The sequence below is a fragment of the Callithrix jacchus genome, chromosome 14, assembly GCF_049354715.1.
Source record: "Callithrix jacchus isolate 240 chromosome 14, calJac240_pri, whole genome shotgun sequence".
In the NCBI taxonomy this organism is placed as follows: domain Eukaryota; kingdom Metazoa; phylum Chordata; class Mammalia; order Primates; family Cebidae; genus Callithrix; species Callithrix jacchus.
The window spans coordinates 32,056,774-32,079,271 of record NC_133515.1 but is presented as its reverse complement, the minus strand read 5'-3'; the positions used below and the strand labels follow the sequence as shown (position 1 = coordinate 32,079,271).

Here is a 22,498-nt window from a genome sequence, read left to right as displayed (position 1 = left end):
AAGATATCAATAGATGTTATATTTATAACTTTTATAAAAGGTAAAAATGTATTATAATAATGGTGTCAAGGAAGGATAAATAAAATGGGCTCTACTATTTAAAAGGTGCTTATTTTACACAGAAAATTTTACAATATTATTTGAAAGTGAATCATGATTATCTGAAGATTTATATTGTAAACCCTGTGGTAACCCAAAAAAGACATTTATAAAATAGATATAAATAATAAACCAGTATTGGAAATAAAATAGAATTATAAAAATAATCCACAACTTCTGTTTTAATGAAAATATAGAAAATACATATATATGTATGTGTGTATGTGTGTGTGTGTATATATATATATATATTTGGTTCTTGTTAAATAGTAGAAATTATATGTATATATATATCTATATATATATATTAGTAAAGTACAAGTAAAAATTGTGGACATTATACATAAAACAAATGTAAGAAAACTCTGAATAGTAGAGAGAAGAAGAAAGATCTACCTGGGGACCTTGGAATTCAAGGAATGGCACAGTGGTGAGTTTCCTCATACTTATTTTTTGCCCCACATATATTAGAATTGGAGGCGAAGAAGATGGCAACCTGGAAGTAACAACAGTCACAAACAAAAAGCCAATAGTAGCTGCATGAAGTTTCCAGCTAAAAGCCCAGAAAAGTGGTAGCCAGGCAAGATGGAAAATCCTTAAACAGTACCTTCTCTACTCCAGCCAAGCACTATAGAAAAGTCTATGGCCTCATCGGCACCTGTGACAACAAACGTCAAATGGAAAGCCTAGGCTTCTGCTCTTAGGAGACTATAATACAGTGTTTCAAAACTGTACTGTGGTAGTGTTGGAGATGTTGGAAGCCAGGACCTTTGTTCCTACTGGGCACTAGCAAACACCTGGTTGAAGGTCAGTACCATGTGAAATGCCTAGATTTTATCCACACTGAGTAGTAAAATGGGTCAGACTCCTCCCAAATGGGATGGTGTCAAAGGAGGCCTAGAGAAGAGTTGGAACTTTTATTGTCACCAAGCAGTAATGAGACCAAAGGAATCCAATCACAGTGCCAGTGGAGACCTCATGGAAAGCCAGAATTCTCAGCCTCCCCACTCAAAAAATAATGATGAAACCTCCTCTTCTTGGATGTCAACAAGGTCGAATGAGACACCTATGGAAAACCTGGTCTTCTCCATTCTTCTGTCAGGAATGAGGCGACAATTCCCTTCCATTGCTAGTGTGGTATCAGAAAAACTAAGCTAAAACAGAAAGCATAAATGTGGTTCTAAATTTCATAAAATAACAGAAAAATGATCAATATTCAATTGAAACTCATTTATCATGCTAAGAACCAGCAAGTTTTCAAACTGAAAGAGATGAGCAATCAAGATATACAAAACTAAGGGGACAGAAATGTGGAATTATATAATAAAAATATTTAAGCAGCCATGATAAAAATGTTTCAATAAGCAATGAGAAACATGTTTGAAGCACATAAAAAAAAATAGAGAGTATCAGCAGAAAGATGTATAATCTCATGAAAAACACAAAATATAAACAAGAATCAAGTGGAAATTTTAAAACTAAAAAAATTTATAACCTGAATGAAAAGCCCAGAAGATGGAACCAGTAGCAGAATGAAGAGGCTGAGAAAATAATCAGTGAATTAGAAAATAGCATAATAAAATTAACAATTCTGTATAAAGGAAAATATAGCCAGGGAAAAGTTGGATACAGCCTCAGAGACCCATGGGAATATAACTAAAATTCTAGCACAATTTTGTAACTGGAATAATGAAAGAAGAGGAAAAAAGGTGTGGGACTGAAAAAGTATTCAAAGGAATCTGAATGAAAAGTTTTTTAATTTGGCGAGAGAGACAAAATCTACATATTTAAAGAAAGTGAGTGAATCCCAAATAAGATAAAAACGAAGAAACCTACACCAAGATATATCATAGAAAAAGTTTTGAAATCTGGCGATAAAGGCAAATTTTTGAAAGCAGTAAGAATAAAATGACACTTTGTCGGTAAAGAGAAAACATTTACAGGATACCAGACTTCTCATCAGAAGCCATGGAAGACAGAAGAAAATTGCACAGTATTTTTTAAGTCCTGAAAGAAAGGAGTCCTGTCAACATAGACTCCTAAATGTGCATAAAATATCCTTCGGAATTGAAGGGAAAAATGAAAAAAAAATTAGATGGAGAAAGATTAAGATTTGTTAGCAGCAGCCAGGCGCCGTGGCTCACGCCTGTAATCCCAGCACTTTGGGAGGTCGAGGCGGGTGGATCCCGAGCTCAAGAGATCGAGACCAACCTGGTCAACATGGTGAAATCCCGTCTCTATTAACAATACAAAAGATTAGCTGGGCATGGTGGCGTGTGCCTGTAATTCCAGCTACTCAGGAGAGAGAGGCAGGAGAATTGCCTGAACCCAGGAGGCGGAGGTTGCGGTGAGCCAAGATGGCGCCATTGCAGTCCAGCCTGGGTAACAAGAGTGAAACTCCGTCTCAAAAAAAAAAAAAAGAAAGAAAAAGACAAAAGAAAAAAGATTTGTTAGCAGCAAACTTACTCTGAAAGAATGGCTAAAGGAAATTCTCCAGATAGGAGGCAATTAAAAATAAACAAACAAAACACTTTGAGATATTAAGGAAGGAGAAAGTACACAGTAGGAAAAAAATGACACAGAAAGTACACTTTTCTTTCTTTGAGTTTTCTAAATTGTGTTAGATGTTTGCAGCAAAAATTATAGCACTGTCTAATGTGGCTCTAAATATATGGAGAAAATATTTAAGATATCACATTATATGGAGAAGAGTAAAGAGACGTGAAGAAGAGAGAATTCCTATACTTCACTCAATTTGCTAAGATAATGATAACGGTAGACTGTGACATATATGTGTGTATATATATATATATATATGTCTCACATATAAAAAATATATATAATTTCCAAATTTTTAGAAACTATTTTGACACATTATAAATAGAATTGTGTTAACATGATCAAAAATGGTTTTAAATACCAGGAAAACACACAGAGTGAAAAATGTAAAATTCAATATCATTTTTAAAAATTTTGTAGATTAAATGTTATTTTTTGTGATTAAATGGATTTTAAGATGCAGTGTTTCAAATATTTTTATAAGAAAAATGAATCATATTTTAAGTAGTGGTAGCCAAAATCTTAATATAAAATAAAATTGATTCTAGAGACAGGGAATAAAATATCACAGAGTTGGCTTTGTTATAATAGAACTATCCCTGAAAAGTTCCACTATGAGCTAAGGAAAGCAAACTAAAGCCAGTAAGCAACAACAGCAATTACTCCCCACTGTAATCTCCCCATTTATAGGGAAGACATTTCAACATTAATGATTTTAAGGTAAGTGCACCGAGGAATGCAGTTAGAATCGGGCTGTGCAATTTGGAGCTGGTCATATTCCATTAGTGAGACCAGAGCACCTAAACTGTCATCAACTCTAGTCACTTAGCAGGAGGCCAAGGAAAGGAAGGCTAATCTTAAGAGATGGAGGTAGGAGGTTAAAATAATGCATTGCAGGAGATAGGTCAGACATCAATAGGAACATATGCAGAAAACAAATAAGTAAGCTAGGAGATCAATTTAAAGAACTTACCCAGCAGTTAGCAAGAAGGGATAAAGCAATGTAATGAGGGGCTAGATGCTGAGGTGTCAACATCAGTATAATTAGAGTGCCAGGATCACTAATAATTAAACAGTAAAGAGAAAATATCTGAATAAATAGTAACTGATCATTTTTTACAATCAGAGAAAAATAATGATTTATTTTGCAAAAATGTATATAATACCTATAAGTGTCATGTATGGTGAGGTGTCATATATGCCAATTATGGAAAAGTTGAGATCAACAAACACAGAAAAGCAGATCTCCTTCTGAGGAACATGATTCAGCAACATTGACCTGGTGACTTCAACAGCAGATTGGGTATGAAGTCAGCAAATCACATTTTTAAATGCCTCATGTACACATCCCTTTTTTGTTTGATTCCACTTTTACTTTGAGCCAAAAAAATTAGATTTGGGAAAACTACTAGCATTGTAGTTGGTTAATAAGCAATTATTTTTTCTTTGATATGAATTTTGAGCTGTGTGTTCTGTTAAATTTCATGACAGAGTGAAATCCCTTTGAACTCATGACTGTAGAGGCACTTAAGTTGGGTGTGGAGGTGGAGGAAAAGGGAGTGGGTTCAGTATAAATAGGTATCGTATGTACTATATACACAAAATATAGATAATTATGTAATAGAGTAGTAGTTTTGGATAAGAGGTCTACAACAGAATCGCCTTATTATTTTTACTTCTGTTTCACACAGGGTGAAATAATAGAAAACCATCTGAGATTCATGCTGTAAGCATGAAAACAATCTGAATAAAATGATTTTTTTTAATGTATTAATGAGCTGACTGTTTAATAGTGAATACCTCAAGGTCCAAGCTGGTATAAGGAAAAGGGGATTCAGATAGATACATAGGTCACTGAAGCAATTTTCCCTCTTGTGTGTGCTGAAACTGAAGACCACAGAGCTTTGATGTTCGTGGCCTCAGAGTTTGTCAAGGAAAAGAGGCAAGACCTAAGGCTTATTCAAATGAAGAGTCCAACAGAAGCAAACTTTCTCCTGGCCCAAAGTTGACCCTGAAATATGGAACCCTCTATGGAAAGGTAGATGAAAAATAAATCTGATATGCCTGACTACCGCTAGGGGGTTATTTAAATCAAAACAGCCCTGAGTGTAAATGAAAAAACTTTCCTTAGAAATAATTCCTGATCACATTCTAGATTTCACCTGCACATAAAAACCTAGTTTGAATAACTCTAGCATTTTAAGGGGCCTTTGTTGGAGGTTAGTGTTCTCATGTTCCTGGAAAGAGCAAACAAATAATCTCTCAAAAAACCCATCTTCATCTTCAGTAAAGCTTTCTCACAGAATAATTCCAAGAGCTATGACGCTTTCAGTCAAAAATCACTGATTTTTTTCAGTCAAAAAAAAAAAAAAAACAAGAGAAAAACAATAACTAGGAATCAGCAGAGAATGCAGAGCAAAATAAAAAGTCTGAATCTTCAGAACTGTAAATATCACTGGAGAAAATGACATGATTTTTTAAGTGTACTTAAAAGAAGAATGATCGCAAATATAGGTAAAGATTAAGAAACTGGAAAGTAATATAATTGAAACTAAAATTAGAAACACAATGAATGAGATTAATGATGAGAACTAACCGCTCATAAGACAGAGTTGGGAATAAAATGTCTAGGAAGCATAGTGAGAAAGAGATAAAATGTATACAAGGAAAGAGTTGAGAGAGACAACTGGACAAAGGATATAGTTGAAGAAATAATGATTGAGAATTGCCTTAGTCTGTTCAAGCCACCGTAGCAAAATACATAGGCTTGACTGTATAAACCACAAAACTTTGTTTCCTGGACTTCTGGAATATGGAAGTTCAAGATCATGGTGCCAGCAATATCTAGTGTTTGATAAGGTAAGAAAGGAGATTAAAAAAAAATCAGTGCAATTAGCACAAAATTGATAGAGGTAAATCTAAACGTGACAGTAAATTATAATAAATGTGAAGGAACAAAATGCTTTACTTGAAAGGGAAATAGTTCCAGGATAATTTCTTAAAAATACAAATACATGTTACAAGAATAATATGCAAAACCTAATATGCAGAAATTTGAATGAATGAGGGAACATATGCTATGAAATTTAAAATCAAATTAAAGCTGACATAACTATATTAATAGATGACACAGACTTTAGGGCAAAAAATATTACTAGGGACATAAAGAATCTTTATATACTAACACAGATTTCAATCAATCAAGAAGATCATCAATTATAAATCTGTATAACAGCCTCAAAACATACAAAGCAAACACTGACAGAATTAGAAAGAGACTGATTTGACTAACATAGTGAAGAATGCATAGAGAGAAATTTAACACATTTCTGTCGTTAATTGATTGATAAAATACAAAAAAAATCATCAAATATATAAAAAAGCTTAAAGAGACATTTTAAAAAATAATGATTAACCAATTCTGAAAGGACAGAACAAAAAGTAGGTGAACTTATTCTTTGTATAGAACAATTAACATACAAGCAAGATAACAAAAATAGACTCTTTCAGAAGTGCGGTAATTAGACAAAGCCACAGAGTAAACCAAAACTAGGCAAACTGCTAATCCTAGGTAAGACAGCAGGATCTACATTGATTTCATTTAGGGTGATTCCCATCCACCTCCCTATTTCAGTGGCACTGTTGCCAAAAGCTGGCAGCAACCTAGAAAACAGAGACATCAGACACTTTTGGAGATCTGTTAAAAGTACAATCTCTAGGGCATAGTCAATATTTCATCTGAACTTGCAGTTCCGTGAGATACTTCTATTCTCAAGAATGTGGAGGCTGTTTGATTTGACACAGTGTTCAACTCAGCAGAGCAGTCTAACCCGAGGGCATTTCCAAAACAATAGCAAATGGATGGCAAGCTTCTTAGTTGCCATGAGGCTGTGATTTCACTTGGGGGACACAAGAGCCTATCTAGGAATTGAAAAGGGAATTGTGGAAAACTCAGTGATCATAGGGAACTTTAAAAAGCTCTGACATATGCCCGAGAATCTGAAAGTTTGTGTGTATGTGCTTCCACAGCAAAATATATGGAAAATGAGAAAGCACCAGCCACTGTCTGACTTAAGGCCTTGAACAAACAGAAACTAAAAGCTAAGGCTGTTCTGTAAAATGCCTACCTGAAGTTAAAAAGTGTACCTCCTTAGAAGAGTCTCCTTAGCAAAGAACAGAAAATATACAGACAAGACACTTATGAAACGCTGACAAATGATTAGAGTATAATTTAGCTGACCACTAAATTATACTGACCCAAATATGACCATTAGGGAACCAGGCTTAAAAATAAAAAACAATAACTTATAAACAAATACTAGCTAGGAACTCTGTGGCCACACATTGCAGAGAATACAGAATGTAAAAAATTAATTCAGGCAAGTCTTTAAACAAATAACAGCAATTAGAAAAAACACCTTAATAACAGAAGTAGAAAACTCTTACTTCAGAATAGCTTTCTTACATTATCTAGAATGTCCGGTTTTTAATAAAATGTACTAGACGTGGAAAATATAGAAACATAAAACAAATATAAAAACGTCAGCAGAATCTGCAACTGAAGGGGGCTGAATTTTGGATTTAGACTTTGGATAAGGACTTTTACAAACCAAAAATAAAATTCTAAGTCCTCCAGCTAACTGAATGGACCTCTCCTCTTGGCCAAAGCTTTCTGAAATAGACCTGAAACACTAGTTCAGGCCATCATGGGAATGGATAGATGGATATGCTTCATTATACATTCCTCCCTTTGGAATTCAAAGCTAAACAGCATTAACATTAAATGAGTCTCAAGACTCAGAATGCAGACTTTTTGTAGCAATAAGATACCAATGTGACAGATTATAGGCATTGAAAGAAATCAAAGCATTTTACACCAAAATATATTTCTATGACAAATTTTGAAATGGCTCTGCAAATTTGTCTATTGTGATAAAAATTTACATTCTGTAGGGAGTTCTTTTCCCTTTCCATGTTTTTTTCCCTGATCCAAGAGATAATTTTCAAACCATGGTTGACGGTGTGTAACTGGAACCACAGCAAGTAAAACTATAGATAAGGAGAGACTACTGTATTTGCAGAAAATGTCAACAGAATGCAAGATAATTAGTAGTTTATTATGTGATTTCCTTGAATACATAGCACATGACAATGACAAATATTTCTTATTTCAGACCAAAAACCTTACCAACCAGACTGACATTGATGTAGCTTGAGGTAGTTTTTCTCTTTTTATGAGGAAGAACATCTAGCTGCTTCTCACAGGGTCTTTTGATTACCTTCTTTTTATGCTACATTCTCCCTATTGATTTTATTTGGGTGACTCATAGACTTTTTCCTCATTTTCTTCATTTCCTATGTACTTCTATGAGAAGTATATAAAACCTTTTCTGCCCTTAGACTATGTTAAGGTATGTGGTGTTATATGTGGTTAGAGGCTTTTCCCCATTTAAGAAATAGAGTTTTCCTTAATGTCCATGGGTATATGTCAGTTCACAGTGTCTTTGCCTCTTGCAGTATCTCCACACCTTCATATTCTCTAAGTGAATTTCCAAGAAAGCTGTGCATGATATTTAGCCACATTTACTTATCCAAGGGTCATAAAATTGGGTGGTGGAAATGTTGAGCTCTCAATCATAAATGATTTTTAACCTGAATTTTTTCTTACTGTAAATGAGGTCTTGAAAATACAATAAACATTTTCCCCAAATAAGGTAATCACCTGGTTTATTGCATCAAGTAGGCCTGTGTGATTTTCACTCCAGTTACACTCCTCATATCAAGCAGTATTTGAACAATAGCAATTTGGCTTTTCATATTTGGACTCTCAAAGGACCAAAGTGAGAGTATGCTTAACACCAGAAAATGTTCACTCTTTATTGGGAGAAATGGTGATGTTTGAAAGTTATTGCCAAGAGCTTTGGAATTTTTATAGACAATTCCAGGAAGGCAGAGGTTTCTGGGTGATATGGTAATCACTAAGAAGAACTTTTTTTCTTTGGGGTCAAGCACTGCTTTCTACTTTCATAAAAATGCCAATAAGCTGTGAGAGTTCCATTTAAAAAATATTTGTATGATCTTTTTTATTGACGCTACATAAGAAAACGAAGGCAATGCTAGTATTATTAAGGGACTGAATGTTTCCTTTCTTTTGTTTATGCTTATTAGGCAGATCACACTACATTCTCTTTTATTTTCTGGAAATAAAGTGAGATCCTTAGAAAAGTAGTCTCTTGGCTCTCCCTACGTAGGCTACCTGGGACATCAAAACTGATAAACTCAGTTACATATAACATAAATGTAAAATGTTTTAGCATTTGTGTTATAACGGTTGTTAGATTATCTACAAAGAAACAATTTCTCAGAAATAAAGTCCTATATATTTAAAAATATTTCTTAGAATATAATTGCTTCTTTATTTGTTCTTGGCCTTAAAATTTAAAGACTGACATTCTTATCTTGGTATTTAAGATGTTGTACAATTTTTCTTCTGTTTGCCATTGTGGAACAGACACGTGAGTCCTACCCATGCCTCTGATTAGTCACAGTGATGGAACCAGATTTGGGGACCAACTCTGATAGAGAGGCTCATAAGCCATGTGGGCCTAATATCTAAGGCAACATCTCCATATTAATCAGTGTTTGTAACTTCCTGCTCTCATATTAGCCTATCCAACCATCCTCAAAATCTGCCAGTTGCTACTGCATTGGCTTTCTGTGCATGCAAATATTAAGAAAAGTAGTTACACTCTTTATAAAAGAACCCATTGTCTTAATTGTCCTCTATTTTAAAATACATTACCTAGGGTTTTAGAAGTCTTTATAAATACCCTTAAAATTATTATCCTATTGGTGCTCTTCTTCTACTCACATGTGGGCTCAAACTTCTTTCAAAATGGAAGTAAACATATGTAAATATCAATACTAATAGATGTGGGTTCTCTGTGTATTGGAAATATGTAGAACATGTACTACTCCCAGAATTTGTTAAGATATGTGGCATCATACATGGTTAGTAGGGGACATTAAAAAGGCCTCCTGTTATAAGAACAGTTTTTTAAAATCAGGTATGGTTTTTGAAAATCCCATAATCAGTAATTACATTTTCAGGCGTTAGCTACCAAAAAATTCATGGGGTAAATTTTGTAGAATGCCCTTGGGCTGTTTAAGTGCTCTGCTGTTCCTGTTCCTCCACAGGCCTTTAGGGGAGGGGAGGGTACAGCAAATCCAGACCTTATATTACATCTTAAATAATATGAGGAATGCTAGCCTAATGCTTTGTGTGTCTGCCTCCTTCCTTCTGCCTCCCTATCCCAGCCCTATATGAAGACTGACACAGCCCTAGTAAATACATGGCTTTATTATGATTAAGTAAATACCTACTTTTATTAAGTCTCAACTTTTTTTGTGACCACAAACACACCTGAAAAAATCTGCCATTCTTTCCCGCTCACTGTGTCGGTACGTCTGGACTGTCTCCAGGGAATCAGCCCCAGCAGGGAGGGCTGATAAGCACCATTGGTGGGCGGAGCATGAAGAATTTGAAAAAGGCCTAAATTCCCTGCGAATTTTTATGTATTCTCCACTCTTATTCAAAACCCTTTGAGAAATCAGTACATTTATTTCAAATACATTCATGAAATATTTGTAATGCTGTCATCAACTGGATGATAAGAAATTGATGTCTCTCTCTTTTGTCTAGAATATCCTTCCTGACATGGTGCTTAGCAAGGTGGACACTGGAGACTTGAGGGAAGCAAACGGTTAATTTAGCAAAGGAGAAGTTTTACCATCTTGACAATTTCTTCATGACTTGTCTATAAGTAGGAACAATTTTATGGTTATTCTAGGCCATATGCTAATGGTGACCCTTCTTTGTTTTGCTATTGATGTCGTAAAATTTGTAGGAGTTTTTGAAGAAAGAATCTATCATTTTCATTTTATACTGGGCTCAGCAAATCAGGTAGCTATTGCACTTTTTAATTTCTGTGGTGCCCTTCAGAGCTTATGTAATGTTGCACCTTAAGTGTTAACATCTTAAACGTGGCTTCCATTAAGTGCTGTGGAAATATCCAAGTTTGTAGCTCACTAGCAGTACCCACAGGTGCTACCCACTGGCTTCTCCCATATAGCTCGGGAACATGTAGAGCTGACAGAGAGAGGAACTGATTTCCATTTTTACTGCCTATAGAAAGGATTTAATAAAACAGATTTCTCTCTTTTGCTTTTGAAATATAATTCATTCTAGATGAATTTTTGTAAGGAATGACAGAAGTTTAACTTGGTTAAGAAAAAACTACCTAGATATTCTAGATGGGATTTCAGATGGCCTGCTCTGCAGTTGGCTGAACAGTCGCTTTTCATCATGCGGTAGTGAGACCATCTATTAAGCAATCACAACCAAATAGTGTTGAAATTCTACTTTTGTCATTTACCAGGTGTGTGATTTTAGGCAAGTTTATCCAAAGGATGAATGTTGGTTTTCTCATATATAAGCTGGAGATGATGTATGCTGGACTCAAGGTTGTCTTGAAGATTAAATGAGTTAATACATGGCATATCATCACAGTAGTATATTGCATATAGTAAGCATTCAAAAAAGTAATTGTAATTGATATGGAATAAAGGTTAGTTAAGTTTTGTAGTTTGTGGAGAAGGGCTTAGAATGCTGTTTTTTAATAGGTAAAGAGGAGAAAGGAGAATAATAAGGTATCTTGTCATGTAGCGGTCTAGTCCTAAGTACAATTCAATTCTAACTCTGTAAATGCCCTTAAGGAGGTTTTTGACGTTCCTGCAAAATGTCAAGGGCTTTTGCTGCACATAAAAAGAGTGCTGGGAGGCTGGCCACTGGAGTGATGCTATGATCAAACATTTGTAAAAAATTTATATTCCTTCAGCTCTTTCTTGACTTACCTGAGAATGGGGTAAAAGCTTAAGAGTTCACAGGGAACAAATGGAAGCCTAATAGCCATCTGGTGTCCCAGGGGCATCTGGAGCTTTTCTCTGTAGGATGTGTCATATATGTTCTCTCCATTGCTTGCTCACTTCCCCACACACTGGCTCAACAAATGAAGGCAATACACACTCCCGGTCAAGACCTTGGCAAAACAGTGGAATTGGAGGAATTTGTCTTCTTAGTTCTCCATGTCTCAGTCCTACTTCCCGTGTCCTTTCCAGAAACTTGAGGTCTCTTATTTTTATTATTACTTTTCACCTGTTAATTAATTTATTCAATAAATATGAAATATCTACTTGTGATATGCTCTGCTAGGTTCTAAGGATACAGTAAGTGAGTCAGAAAAGGTCATTGCCCCCGCCAGCTTGGTGAAATATATCAATGATATTTCACCAAAAATATACTTGATTGTTAATAATTCTGCAATATCTATGAAGGAAACTAACAAGGTGATGAGATAATAAAGAATAAGGGGAAACCAGTTTATATGGGAATATCAGGGTGCTCTTCCGGAAATGTGGCATTTAAACTGAGACATAGAGTATCAGCTCAGCTTGCAGAGTACTGGAGAAAAGAGCCTGCCAGGAAGAAGGAACAGCAAATTCAATTATCTGGAAGAAGGAAAGGGCATTGATGCTTTGAAGAAACAAGAGAAGTGAATGAGGCTGGATTGTAGAGAGATGGAGCTGGGGGATGGTCTCATGATGGACATCTGGTGCATAATAGAAGGGTTGAAAATAAATTCAAGACAAAATGAAAACCAGTGAGGATCTTTGATCAGAGAAGTAAAGTAAACTAACTTATATTAGGAAAAAAATCACTTACTGGACTAGAAAGTGGTAAAAATGGGGAGGCCGAGACGGGTGAATCACGAGGTCAAGAGATCGAGACCATCCTGGTCACCATGGTGAAACTAAACATGGTCTCTACTAAAATTACAAAAGAAAATTAGCTGGGCATGGTGGCGCGCGCCTGTAATCCCGGCTACTTGGGAGGCTGAGGCAGGAGAATTGCCCTAACCCAGGAGGGGGAGGTTGCGGTGAGCAGAGATCATGCTATTGCACTCCAGCCGGGGTAACAAGAGCGAAACTCCGTCTCAAAAAAAAAAAAAAAAGAAAGTGGTAAAAATGGAAGCAAAGGGATCAATAGTCACTTATGCTACAGATGATAATAATTTGCTAGAATGGTGACAGAAGATGATAAAAATGTTAGATTCAAGAAATATTTCAGAGGTGCATATTAATGATACATTTATGCGAAGATGAGGGTACAAGGCGAAATCGAGGATAAAACCCCTATGTTTGGGTTAAGCATGTAAAAGGTAATGGTGTTACTAATATCATATCAAAATCTATTTTAAGAAAAGAACTGGATTAAAATTACATTCTGGGCTCATGCCTGTAATCACAGCACTTTGGGAGGCTGAGGTGAGTGGATCACCTGAGGTGAGGAGTTTGAGACCAGCCTGGCCAAAATGTTGAAAATCCATCTCTACTATAACTACAAAAATTAGCCAGGCATAGTGACGGGCACCTATAATCCCAGCTACTTGAGAGGAGAATTGCTTGAACCCAGGAGGCAGAGGTTGCAGTGAGCCGAGATTGTGCCATCGCACTCCAGCCTGGGTGACAGAGCAAAACTCGGCCTCGGAAAAAAGAAAATTGCATTCAGTTAATTTTTTTTTTTTTTTCATTTCCTGCCACTAGGCATTTCACAAATGTACTTTGGTGAATATAATCAAGTAAGAACTGTTCAAAGTGTTCTCTCTCAGCGAGCTTTGCATTTTAACAAACAATGAAAACCTAAGCTAAATTATAATATTCTACAAGCAGGAACTTTAACATTTGTGTGTTTTTTCTCATTTATTTGCAGTAAATTCACATCACTTGGGCTCCCACCTGTTCTGCTCTGACTTCAGTAAGGTTTTAGTCACCACTTGCCTCTCTTTCTCTGTTGGCAGTTCACACTATTCAGCCCCAACCCTAGAGCATGTCTGAAATAGTTGTCAGAGTGTCAAGGATGAAAATGGGTTAGGTGGAGTTGTGGAGAGAGAGATGGAGGCTGGCAAGGGGATTGGATTTTCTCTTCTTCGAATGAAGAATTTGTTTGCTTATTTATTTGTATGTTTGTTTGTTTAGATGGAATGGCATTTCTTACAACCATAGTCAGAAGATAGCATAATATTGCAAGGTGCCAGCCATGTTCCAACAAATTCTACAGAAAATTCAGAGATTGAAGTTGGTGAATTCAGAGTTTCAAGTTTTATCCTACTTAGGAGACGGGAGGGTACAGCAAATACCTGAGGAATAACACGAGTAAGTAACATGAGGAATGCTAGGCTAATGTTAGCATTTTGGGGTGTGTATGTGTGTGTGTGAGAGAGAGACAGACAGAGAGAGAGAGAGAAAGAGAGAGAGAGAGATATGAAATCTTGCTCTGTCACCAAATCTGGAGTGCAATGGCACGATCTCAGCTCATTACAACCTCTGCCTCCTGGGTTCAAGCAATTCTCCTGCCTCAGCATCCCGAGTAGCTGGAATTACCAGCGTATGCCACCATGCTCAGCTAATTTTTTGTATTTTTAGTAGAGATGGGGTTTCACTATGTTGACCAGTCTGGTCTCAAACTCTTGACCTTGTGATCCACCCTCCTAGGTCTCCCAGCGTTTTGTTTTTTATAGTTATTTTGTTTTACAGTCTACTTTGCTACATTCTTTACTTTTATTTTGCCTTAAATTGTGGTGTTCCTTTTTTCTTTTCCTATCTGCAGTTGCTCCACTTTTTATTCTTGATTTTCTCACTGAAAAATTCGAATTACCTACTGGATTTTAATGATGAATGATTCACTGATTCATCACAGACCTTAATTTCAAAAGCCCACTATGCCATAAACACAAACCCAACCATTGGCCAATTTATTCAATTAAAAATTGTTTAGGCCGAGCTCTTAATAATTTATCCCAGTCCAGGCCGGGTGTGGTGGCTCATGCCTGTAATCCCAGCACTTTGGGAGGCCGAGGCGGGTGGATCACAAGGTCAAGAGATCGAGACCATTCTGGTCAACATGATGAAGCCCTGTCTCTACTAAAAATATGAAAAATTAGCTGGGCATGGTGGCCGTGCCTGTAATCCCAGCTACTCAGGAGGCTGAGGCAGGAGAATTGCCTGAACCCAGGAGGTGGAGGTTGTGGTGAGCCGAGATGGCGTCATTGCACTCCAGCCTGGGTAACAAGAGCGAAACTCCGTCTCAAAATAATAATAATAATAATAATAATAATAATAATTTATTCCAGTCCAATCTTTAAAATTAATAAAAATTCTCCAGAAATGGGAAAGCCATCTTTGATTCCACTTAAACCATTTTATTCATTTTTTAAAAGTAAGTAGTATTCTTTTAGAGGTTTCTGAAGCTTATTTTGATTTTTGATTCTACTCTATTAAAATTTATTTTATTAAATTATATTTTAATACACATTTCAAAATATTCACTGTTTCTCTGCTACAGATATCAACCTACTCAGAGATTGTGTGTCTTCATCCTGTTAATGTCAGACTTGGCTGTGAAATTTGATACATAACATTTTTAGCTGATACTTTTGGAACTGTTCTATGAAATGCCATCCTCTCTTTTCCTTCTGCCATGAGCTAGGTATACCTATCTAGAGTGCATGCATATAGACTGAGGAAACTATGAGCTTCCAAATCAACTACAATAATGATAAATATGAGGAAGAAACAAACCTTTGTTTTTTGTAATACCCTAAGATTTTTTGTAATTGTTACATGTAATACAATAGTTCAGTCTTCAAATTATCTGTTAATTTTTAGGGACAAATCAAAACTTTTTTAGCTAGCTTTTTTCACCAGTTAGCAGACATTAGCATAAATACTACATAATATTTCTTGAGATTGTTGAGAAGTCATGTTGAATTTTGGATGATTTGGGTATTTATGATGATTTTGAAATCATGAAATATGGAAAAAATTAGAAAGCTGTGGAGACGTATCAAAGTATATCTCTATCCAGAATCATATGACATGACAAACGAAAGTAATAATATATCCACCAGAAAAATAATAATGTTGATTAAATAAAATTAATTATACAAAGTTCTATATTTGAATTCCTGATACATAGTAAGCGCTTAGTATATTTTAGCTAAGGAAAGGAGCTCTAGTCCCTGGGAAGATATGAGGTCAACAACATATTTCTCACTTTCAGAATGGTCGAGAGCTGAGACATATGCACTCTTCATGCCTTTGCCAGAATATCTCTAAATCATTCAGTGTGCTAAGAAACATATTTCACTTTACTTTTAAAAATTAAAATGTGAATTTTTAGCCTCTGAATGTTGCTGGGTGTAAAACTACTTTGCCAGTGACTTGAAAGAATAATTGTACTTCCTTCGTAGCTTCCAACATTACCAGGGAAAATGAGGGTACATGAGCGGATGTGGATCATTCCTTTCTGTTTGCAGCGATGATTGACGTATTCTACCAGAAAATAAAATATCTGTTTAATTCGTAATTTGAAACCTGCTTCAATGGAAACTCATTCTTTCTAAAACATAATAAATATTAACATATTTTAAATAGTATTGATATTCATTTAAAAAATAATATTTAGTTCAGTAACTAATGCTTTGGTTTTATATATTTGAATTTAGAATAGCAGGGTACCAATATGGGCTTTCAGAAAATGAAAAAGATAACTCTCATCACTTTCTACTCCTGGCCCCTCACTTTTGAATTTTTTGGTCCAATGCAAATCCCTTTTTTTTTTTTTTTTTTTGATTCATGGTATATTCTGGAGATGATTCAGGGAAAGGCAGAAGGGACCATTAATATCTTGCCCTGCCACAGTGAGAATGATTCTACAGCACCACCATTTCTCATGAAGGATGGGTTTTAAATATGTATAGAGAGAGCTACTGTTTGATGGATCACAGCTACGACTCTTTCAATGAGAGAACAAGCCCATTCCTAAGCTTGACATTCCTTGCAGATGACACTCTAGAACTCTGCTATCAATACACTTTTACTTAAAGTAAAAATTGACTGATGACCAAAATATACTCCACTGTAAGAAATGGAGTTATATCCTCTGCTAAACTGTGGTGTTGATGGAGATTCATCTTAAGAAAACCTGGTGTCTTCTTTCTGCCCAATCCTGGCAGATGGAAGAAACCAAATTCATACTATCTTGTAAATTACTGATGCCAATGATATGTGTTTCTTCATATCACTACACACACACACACACACACACACACACACACAGTGCATAGGAGTTTCTTAACAATCAGTCCCTAGTGTACAATTATATATAGCTGGAAAGGTTTATTATTTATTTATTTATTTTAATCCCAGTAGTAACTGGGGACAGGACAGTGTTTGTCACCTTTCTCCTCCATAGATTAAGGCTTTTTAAAAAATATATAGGGTAGAGAAGACAGAAAAAAGTGATATTGGTGCTGTTGCTGGTGTTTCTTTTACCCCACCTTCCCCAGAGACTGATGCTCCATTTCTCTAGGTCTTAGAACCCTCTTTGAGACCTTTTATGGGTTGAATGAAGTCCCACACAAAAGATATACTGAAATACTAACCCCTAGTACCTCAGTTTATGACCTTATTTGGAATTAGGGTCATCACAGAGATAATCAGTTGGATAAAGTCATACTAAAAATTAGGATGAGCCCTTAATCCAAGATAACTGATGTTTTTATGAGGAGAGGAAAGACTAACATTTCTCCCTTACCCACACCCCCCTCCCCACTACCACAGTCCCTGGTGACCACCATTCTACTCTTTTCTTCTGTGAGTTAGACACTTTTTAGATTCCACATATACGTGTGACTATAAGAAATAGCAAATTATTATACATTTCAAAGTAGTTAAAAGAATGGACTTTAAATCTTCTTACCACAAAAGAATGCTAAATATTTCAGGTGATGAATAGGTTAGTTAGCTTGATTTGATCATTCTACAATATATAAAAACATCACCTTGTACCTCATAAATATATACAATTGTTATTTGTTAATTTATTCTATAAACATTATAATACTCAAAAAAAAAAAAAAGAAAAAGAAAAGGGAAGAGAGAGAGAGAAGGAAGAAGGCTATGTGAAGACAGAAGCAGACACTGGAGTTATGCAGCCATAAACCAAAGAATGCCTGAGGCTACTGGAAGCTGAAAGAATCAAGGAACCATCAGCTCCCAAAGACATTAGAGAGAAACAGCTCAGGTGATAGCTTGATTCAGGGCTTCTGGCTTCCAGAACTGTGAAGAATAAACTCGCTTTTTTTTTTTAAATTTTTTATTGCATTTTAGGTTTGGGGGTACATGTGCAGAACATGCAAGACAGTTGCATAGGTACACAGATGGCAGCGTGTTTTGCTTTCTTTCTCCCCTTCACCCACATTTGGCATTTCTCCCCAGGCTATCCCTCCCCACCTGCCCCTCCCACTGGCCCTCCCCATTTCCCCCCAGTAGACCCCAGTGTTTGGTACTCTTCTCTCTGTGTCCATGCGTTCTCATTTTTCATCACCCACCTATGAGTGAGAATATGCGGTGTTTCGTTTTCTGTTCTTGTGTCAGTTTGCTGAGGATGATGTTCTCCAGATTCATCCATGTCCCTACAAATGACACAAACTCATCATTTCTGATTGCTGCATAATATTCCATGGTGTATATGTGCCACATTTTTCCAATCCAGTCTATCATCAATGGGCATTTGGGTTGATTCCAAGTCTTTGCTATTGTAAACAGTGCTGCAATGAACATTCGTGTACATGTGTCCTTATAGTAGAACGACTTATAGCCTTTTGGATATATACCCAGTAATGGGATTGCTGGGTCAAATGGAATTTCTATTTCTAAGGCCTTGAGGAATCGCCACACTGTCTTCCACAGTGGTTGAACTAATTTACACTCCCACCAACAGTGTAAAAGTGTTCCTTTTTCTCCACATCCTCTCCAGCATCTGTTGTCTCCAGATTTTTTAATGATCGCCATTCTAACTGGCGTGAGATGGTATCTCAATGTGGTTTTGATTTGCATCTCTCTGATGACCAGTGACGATGAGCATTATTTCATATGATTGTTGGCCTCATATATGTCTTCTTTCGTAAAGTGTCTGTTCATATCCTTTGCCCACTTTTGAATGGGCTTGTTTTTTTTCTGTAAATCTGTTTGAGTTCTTTGTAAATTCTGGATATCAGCCCTTTGTCAGATGGGTAAACTGCAAAAATTTTTTCCCATTCTGTTGGTTGCCGATTCACTCTATTGACTGTTTCTTTTGCCATGCAGAAACTGTGGAGTTTCATTAGGTCCCATTTGTCTATTTTGGCTTTTGTTGCCAATGCTTTTGGTGTTTTGTTCATGAAGTCCTTGCCTACTCCTATGTCCTGGATAGTTTTGCCTAGATTTCCTTCTAGGGTTTTTATGGTGCCAGGTCTTATGTTTAAGTCTTTAATCCATCTGGAGTTAATTTTGGTGTAAGGTGTCAGGAAGGGGTCCAGTTTCTGCTTTCTGCACATGGCTAGCCAGTTTTCCCAACACCATTTGTTGAACAGGGAATCCTTTCCCCATTGCTTGTTTTTGACAGGTTTATCAAAGATTGTGTGGTTGTAGATATGTTGTGTTGCCTCTGTTGCCTCTGTTCTGTTCCATTGGTCTATATCTCTGTTTTGGTACCAGTACCATGCTGTTTTGATTACTGTAGCCTTGTAGTAAGTCACCAAGTTTGTGGTCCTTTGTAACAGCAGCCATAGAAAAGTACTGTACTACAGACCTGCAATGTGCAGACTCATTCAATTTATTTGGCCATCAGGGAGCATCCCACTGTCTCACCAGTGCACACTTGGGCGCTACTAACTTTCTTGCTACTACTAGCTGAACTCTTGTATCTTACTCTTCTTTCTGATGATTGCTTGCAGCTGCTTAGCTAAATCAATACTGCTACACCATACCTTCCTACAGGTGTCTGTCTTTCCTTAGATTTTAGCTTTTAGCCAATTGCCCTATGACCTAAGGTCACCAATGGGGTCAAGAAAACTACCAAGTATGTGGTTTGGAGGCTTTCTTCTTCTTCTTTCTTTATTTATTTATTTCATTTTTATCTTTAGAAGCGCCAGAGTCCATGAGGCATTTTATTTGTAAATATATGTATCACATCCCTAGAAAAAGAATCCCAGGATTTTCCCTCCTGTGTGTTTTCGTCTTGCTTCTTCATGGTCCATGATGCCAGCTGAGATTGTCAATACAATGAAACCAAATTGGCAGGCCGGAAGCAGATTATTCTGCCATTTTTCTAGATCTTTGTGTTGCACATCAAATCTGGGGCTGATCACACCACACTTGTTTAGCCTGCCTGTGAGGTTCAACAACAATTTACCCAGCTCTGTGATCATCAATGATTTCAAATTTGCCAATGTAACCATGCTTCATCATCACAGTGAGAAACCGGACGATGACTTTGGAGCACGGCCTAATAAGCACCTGGCGTTTGCCTCTCTTTTCGGCATTGTTGATGCTCTTGAGAGCATCAGCCAGGACATTCATGCGTACCATTGTGGCGGCACCGAAGGATGGCGGAAAGAGCTCTTCTTTATTTTTAATTTTCAGTGTGGAAGCTATATCCTTTCCAGATCTCTGCATCTCAAAGCAGAAACCAGAAGTAATAAATTTGGTTTGTTTTGCTTTTGTTTTTACTGAATTCAACATATTCCAATATATTTTCTAATTTCCTCTGCATTTTTTTGACCTGTGGCTATGTAGAAGTGTATATATATATATATATACGTATATATATATATACTTACATATTTAATTTCTAAATATTTGAGTATGCAAAACATGAATTTATTTTATTGATATCTATTTTAATTTTAAAATAATCTATATGATTTATTTCAATTTATTGAGAGGTGCTTTTACAACTCAGAATATTATTTGTCTTAGTGAGAGCTCAGTGTGTACCTTAAAGAAATGGTTAGGCCGGGCACGGTGGCTCAAGCCTGTAATCGCAGCACTTTGGGAGGCCGAGGCGGGTGGATCACAAGGTCAAGAGATCGAGACCATCCTGGTCAACATGGTGAAACCCCGTCTCTACTAATACAAAAAATTAGCTGGGCATGGTGGTGCGTGCCAGTAATCCCAGCTACTTAGAAGGCTGAGGCAGGAGAATTGCCTGAACCCAGGAGGCAGAGGTTGCGGTGAGCCGAGATGGCGCCATTGCACTCCAGCCTGGGTAACAAGAGGGAAACTCCGTCTCAAAAAAAAAAAAAAAGAAAGAAAGAAATGGTTATTCTGTTGCTGATTGGAGTGTTCTTATATATGTGAATTGATAAATTTCATCAAATTTGGTAGCCTTTGTTGTTGTTGGCTGTTCTTCAAATATATTTTTTTCTATCACTCTTTTCCTTTCCTGTACTTTAATTAAATGTATGTTGCAGCATTTGCTATTTGTCTCTAATCACTGAGGATCTATTTATATAATATTAAATTTATATCTTATCCTGTAATTTTCATTTTTTTCTCTATCTTCAGCCATATCATCAAGGTCATTCATTATTTCTTATCATTGCTATTAATACTATTTAGTGAATTTCTAAAATTAAAAATTCCATTTGGTTTCTTTTTATTCCTTGATGACTCAAATTATATTAATCTTTTCCTTTAAATTATTGGCATAGTTATATAAGTTGTTTAAAATGCTTAAGAAAGTTCTATTTAAAGACCTTAGAAAGTCATTCTCTTATCTCTATCATTGCTGAATTTTTTCTTCCACCTGATTTTTCTTCTGTAAATCACACTTTTTTGCTGTTTGAAATTTTTTTCTTTCACCTGATTCTTCTTTGTAAATCACACTTTTTTGCTGTTTGGAATTTTTATCTGAATGCTTGATATTGTTGTTTTATGTTTGAATGCTGGATTTTGTGGCTTTCATTTAAGAATGTTTACCTTTTTCTAGAATGCTGTTAAGTTTCTTGCCAACTAGCTTGATTCTTTTAAGACTCTTAGGACAGATATATCTGGAGTAGTGGAGTAGCTGTTAGGACAGATTGGGAGTAGTATTCTCTAATCTAGGGCAGCACATCTTAATCTGAGCACTACTGACATTTGGCACCAAACAATTCTTTGGTATGGGGATTGTCTTGCAAATTGTGAGGCATTTAGCAGCAACCCAGGGCTCTACCCTTCACCCATGCAAAATCAGTGTCTCTAGATGTTACCAAAGGACCATTGGGAAAAATTTTCCTTTGTTGAGAACCTCTAATCTAGCACTTCCTTAACCCTGCTCCTATGGTGTGATGATTCTAGCAGTTTCCTTCTAAATACCCTGGTTTTTCCATTATGAATCTTCACTCTGCTGGTTGGAATAGAGTGTTGTCCACCCTTGCATGAGCTATGGGAATATGCAGCTTCCAGATTCTGATTATTCTCTGCCTATCTGCATCAAATTTTACCCATTGAATTTGCAGTAGCAATGAGATTTAAGAACAGGAAAGTTTGTGTGAAAATTAAGATTAATAATTTCTCTACCTCAATGCAGAACAACAGGCAATAGAATAATATTAAAATACAGTGAATATTTTTGTGCAATACTAAAACACTGGAAGCACATGTGGAAGGAGGCAAAAGTTTTAGTTTTATTCATTGAACAAGTACGTACTAAAAAATAATGTATACACACATATACATAACTCCCCCCCCCCCACTTATATCTGTTACACTGTATTCTAGGGAAATAACAATCAGCAAGACATATACGTTAAGGTCTTCATTCTTTTATAGAGAACAGTAAGGCAAAAAAAAAAAAGAAGAAGAAGAAGAAGAAAAAGTCAATTATCACAAAACAGTGTGAGTGGTACTATTATAA

The 22,498-nt window shown here is 36.2% G+C and overlaps 1 pseudogene; it reads right to left on the bottom strand.

The window, feature by feature from the left end:
* Positions 1-19,752: 19,752 nt before the first annotated feature.
* LOC100389839 (small ribosomal subunit protein uS8 pseudogene) lies at positions 19,753-20,218 on the bottom strand (annotated as a pseudogene).
* Positions 20,219-22,498: the final 2,280 nt, after the last annotated feature.